The sequence below is a fragment of the Schistocerca gregaria genome, unplaced genomic scaffold, assembly GCF_023897955.1.
Source record: "Schistocerca gregaria isolate iqSchGreg1 unplaced genomic scaffold, iqSchGreg1.2 ptg001048l, whole genome shotgun sequence".
Taxonomy (NCBI): domain Eukaryota; kingdom Metazoa; phylum Arthropoda; class Insecta; order Orthoptera; family Acrididae; genus Schistocerca; species Schistocerca gregaria.
The window spans coordinates 67501-72500 of record NW_026062394.1 but is presented as its reverse complement, the minus strand read 5'-3'; the positions used below and the strand labels follow the sequence as shown (position 1 = coordinate 72500).

The 5000-nt window shown below is 54.6% G+C and overlaps 2 non-coding genes across 2 annotated transcripts; both read right to left on the bottom strand.

Moving 5' to 3' along the window:
- Positions 1 to 143: 143 nt before the first annotated feature.
- On the bottom strand, positions 144 to 298 carry LOC126327403 (5.8S ribosomal RNA). The gene has a single exon (XR_007561225.1). It is a non-coding gene; the product is annotated as a 5.8S ribosomal RNA (ribosomal RNA).
- Positions 299 to 663: 365 nt separating this feature from the next.
- Positions 664 to 2556, bottom strand: LOC126327435 (small subunit ribosomal RNA). Its single transcript, XR_007561252.1, has one exon. It is a non-coding gene; the product is annotated as a small subunit ribosomal RNA (ribosomal RNA).
- Between the last annotated feature and the right edge of the window lie 2444 nt (positions 2557 to 5000).

Sequence of the window (5000 nt, the reverse complement as noted above, 5' to 3'; positions counted from 1 at the left end):
TACCGAGAAAGTACCGGTATGCGAACCGCCAGGCGACGGGCGCGCATCGCACGTTTAAGGAGACGCGGCCGGCCACACAGGCGACCACGACACTCCCACGTCTCCGAAGCGGGACAAACGCCGCGCGCTTCAGTATACGTAGCCGACCCTCAGCCAGACGTGGCCCGGGAACGGAATCCATGGACCGCAATGTGCGTTCGAAACGTCGATGTTCATGTGTCCTGCAGTTCACATGTCGACGCGCAATTTGCTGCGTTCTTCATCGACCCACGAGCCGAGTGATCCACCGTCCTGGGTGATCTTTTCCTTTTCAGTCTCCCACTGTCTCTTTCAAGACAGTAGCATTTGCGGGACTGAGGCGTCTGACGGCCCCTGTTCCACTATTTTTTTTGTGTCCAACGGCCTCACAGCCGATGGGCGTCGTACGGCTCCACACCGGAGCGGACAGGCACTCGGGCGAACGTCATTCAAAACCGGCGCCAGGCGCCAGGTACCGCAGGCCAGCCGCTCCAGAGCTTCAGCGCTCGTACCACACAACAACAACAACACTTCCGCTAGTTTTGAGAGGCACGCGTGGTTCCGCACGCGGCGCACGGCCACTGCCGTACAGGTAGCGTGTTGCGCGACACGACACGCACATCGAAAGACATGCAGTCTAGTCGGTAATGATCCTTCCGCAGGTTCACCTACGGAAACCTTGTTACGACTTTTACTTCCTCTAAATGATCAAGTTTGGTCATCTTTCCGGTAGCATCGGCAACGACAGAGTCGATGCCGCGTACCAGTCCGAAGACCTCACTAAATCATTCAATCGGTAGTAGCGACGGGCGGTGTGTACAAAGGGCAGGGACGTAATCAACGCGAGCTTATGACTCGCGCTTACTGGGAATTCCTCGTTCATGGGGAACAATTGCAAGCCCCAATCCCTAGCACGAAGGAGGTTCAGCGGGTTACCCCGACCTTTCGGCCTAGGAAGACACGCTGATTCCTTCAGTGTAGCGCGCGTGCGGCCCAGAACATCTAAGGGCATCACAGACCTGTTATTGCTCAATCTCGTGCGGCTAGAAGCCGCCTGTCCCTCTAAGAAGAAAAGTAATCGCTGACAGCACGAAGGATGTCACGCGACTAGTTAGCAGGCTAGAGTCTCGTTCGTTATCGGAATTAACCAGACAAATCGCTCCACCAACTAAGAACGGCCATGCACCACCACCCACCGAATCAAGAAAGAGCTATCAATCTGTCAATCCTTCCGGTGTCCGGGCCTGGTGAGGTTTCCCGTGTTGAGTCAAATTAAGCCGCAGGCTCCACTCCTGGTGGTGCCCTTCCGTCAATTCCTTTAAGTTTCAGCTTTGCAACCATACTTCCCCCGGAACCCAAAAGCTTTGGTTTCCCGGAGGCTGCCCGCCGAGTCATCGGAGGAACTGCGGCGGATCGCTGGCTGGCATCGTTTATGGTTAGAACTAGGGCGGTATCTGATCGCCTTCGAACCTCTAACTTTCGTTCTTGATTAATGAAAACATACTTGGCAAATGCTTTCGCTTCTGTTCGTCTTGCGACGATCCAAGAATTTCACCTCTAACGTCGCAATACGAATGCCCCCGCCTGTCCCTATTAATCATTACCTCGGGTTCCGAAAACCAACAAAATAGAACCGAGGTCCTATTCCATTATTCCATGCACACAGTATTCAGGCGGGCTTGCCTGCTTTAAGCACTCTAATTTGTTCAAAGTAAACGTGCCGGCCCACCGAGACACTCAACAAAGAGCACCCTGGTAGGATTTAAACGGGGTCCGCCTCGGGACGCGAAAGCACCCCTTCGGCTCGCCCCACCGGCAGGACGTCCCACGATACATGCCAGTTAAACACCGACGGGCGGTGAACCAACAGCGTGGGACACAAATCCAACTACGAGCTTTTTAACCGCAACAACTTTAATATACGCTATTGGAGCTGGAATTACCGCGGCTGCTGGCACCAGACTTGCCCTCCAATAGATACTCGTTAAAGGATTTAAAGTGTACTCATTCCGATTACGGGGCCTCGGATGAGTCCCGTATCGTTATTTTTCGTCACTACCTCCCCGTGCCGGGAGTGGGTAATTTGCGCGCCTGCTGCCTTCCTTGGATGTGGTAGCCGTTTCTCAGGCTCCCTCTCCGGAATCGAACCCTGATTCCCCGTTACCCGTTACAACCATGGTAGGCGCAGAACCTACCATCGACAGTTGATAAGGCAGACATTTGAAAGATGCGTCGCCGGTACGAGGACCGTGCGATCAGCCCAAAGTTATTCAGAGTCACCAAGGCAAACGGACCAGACAAGCCAATCCGATTGGTTTTGATCTAATAAAAGCGTCCCTTCCATCTCTGGTCGGGACTCTGTTTGCATGTATTAGCTCTAGAATTACCACAGTTATCCAAGTAACGTGGGTACGATCTAAGGAACCATAACTGATTTAATGAGCCATTCGCGGTTTCACCTTAATGCGGCTTGTACTGAGACATGCATGGCTTAATCTTTGAGACAAGCATATGACTACTGGCAGGATCAACCAGGGAGCTGCGTCAACTAGAGCTGAGCAGCCGGCCGCCCGGGAGTGTGTCCCGGGGGCCCGCGCGAACACGCAAGCGTCCGCTCAATTATTCTGCAAACAGGAGGAGTCCGAGCTCCCCTGCACGATACACCTCGAAACCCTCTCAGGTCCCGGCGGCGCGCAGCGCCGTCCTAGGTACTTGGTCGGTTTCGAGAGAGGCGCAATCGCCCGGAGTTAGGCGAGTAGACGGTTTTAGTGCGAACACCCTTGCTCCCAACTGAGCTTGCCGCTGCCGACAGAGGCCCGGGAGCGTGCTGTCGTGGCATTGCCGGCGGGAGACAACACGCGCCACCTATGGTGACCGGCAGCTCCAACGCCAGCGCCACACAAGGGCAAAGCCCCACTTGGGTGCAGAAGCGAACTCTCCCAGCACAGCGCACGCGCCAACACGTCCGCACAACTGCGATACAAACCACCTGCGAGAACCGCTGGGGCGACCGAGCAGCAGACGGCGTCGCGGCGCCGAGTGCCAGGCGGCGGCGCATCCTCAACGCACACAGTCCTCAATCAGACCAGCACACTGCAGATGTCCACCGCGCTTCGCACCGGGCTCGGCTGAACCAACTTTGGCCGCCAGGCGCCGCGTGCAGGGTGCGCCGCAGCGTAGCTGCGCCGCCTGCCGGGCCCGTCGGCTGGCGCTCCTGCCACTCGGCGCCCCCCACCAGCCGGCTGTTGCGCGTGCGCCCACGCAGCGCGCGGCCAACACGCCGGGCGGCCCCCCTTCACCGGCCGGGAACAGTCCCACCAAGCCACCGCCGCGTATCGCTTCATACCCACATGGGCCTAGTCACGTGTGTGGATGTGGCGGGTACCGCTGAAACAACCGGTTAATAGCTGTACCGATCGTCGCCATCACAGATTCACCTCCAGCGTGAACAACCGCTCAACAACGGATTTCCAGTTCATTTGCGTATCTTGGGCAGTAAACGTAGATGTCCACCTACATTTGCGAATTCAACAATTCTTGCATGCCAGGATGTCATGTGTCACGACACGCTACATCAGACCACATACACACTGCGACATGTGCAGAAGAGAACACGTGGAAGGTGGCCCGCGCAAGTATGCGATGTCCCTTCCGCGATCCACTGTCAACCGGCATCTGCGGCATGTCCCAGATATGGAACGCGGTCCACCAGGGTAGCACTTTGTGTGAGGCAATACGACAAAGTCGGAATACACGCGTCACTACATCAGACGGCTCACGCTGACCTGACCTGACCTGACCTGACCTGACTCACCGCACCACCACCCCCAGCGACCCAGGGTGACATACAATGCGTTCGTACGTTCCTCCCACACGCCTCTACGGCGTACCACAGTGCAACCTAGCTGTTATTGGGAGACGAGACAAGTAGCATCGAGCACAACATATGGAAATTGAGATTCGACACCGTTGGGCACAGCCAGCGTACAGTCACACGTATCACACTACTTCACTCTGTACGTAACTACCGATGATCGGTACAGCGTGTGGGTTACGCGTACGACATCAGCGGACAATGGACACAGACCATACCACGACGTACACTGAGGGCGTCGACATCTGAATGCAACTGAACAGCTGCGAGGCTCATTTAACACTCACACGCCAGACCGACCAGCTTGAGAGGACAGAGACACAAAGAGGGGGACAGAGGGGGGGGGGGGCCGATATAGTCCTATTGCAGTACAATTGACAGTGGATAGCGGGAATATGTGGAAAGTAAGCAACACTCGCAAGACATCTACATGAGGATAACAACGACACCAGAGATTCCGAGCAGTGAACTATGTTAGGCAAAGGGACAACGTGGGTTAGGTTAAGGGACAACGTGGGTTAGGTTAAGGGACAACGTGGGTTAGGTTAAGGGACAACGTGGGTTAGGTTAAGGGACAACGTGGGTTAGGTTAAGGGACAACGTGGGTTAGGTTAAGGGACAACGTGGGTTAGGTTAAGGGACAACGTGGGTTAGGTTAAGGGACAACGTGGGTTAGGTTAAGGGACAACGTGGGTTAGGTTAAGGGACAACGTGGGTTAGGTTAAGGGACAACGTGGGTTAGGTTAAGGGACAACGTGGGTTAGGTTAAGGGACAACGTGGGTTAGGTTAAGGGACAACTTGAGTTAGGTTAAGGGACAACTTGAGTTAGGTTAAGGGACAACTTGAGTTAGGTTAAGGGACAACTTGAGTTAGGTTAAGGGACAACTTGAGTTAGGTTAAGGGACAACTTGAGTTAGGTTAAGGGACAACTTGAGTTAGGTTAAGGGACAACTTGAGTTAGGTTAAGGGACAACTTGAGTTAGGTTAAGGGACAACTTGAGTTAGGTTAAGGGACAACTTGAGTTAGGTTAAGGGACAACTTGAGTTAGGTTAAGGGACAACTTGAGTTAGGTTAAGGGACAACTTGAGTTAGGTTAAGGGACAACT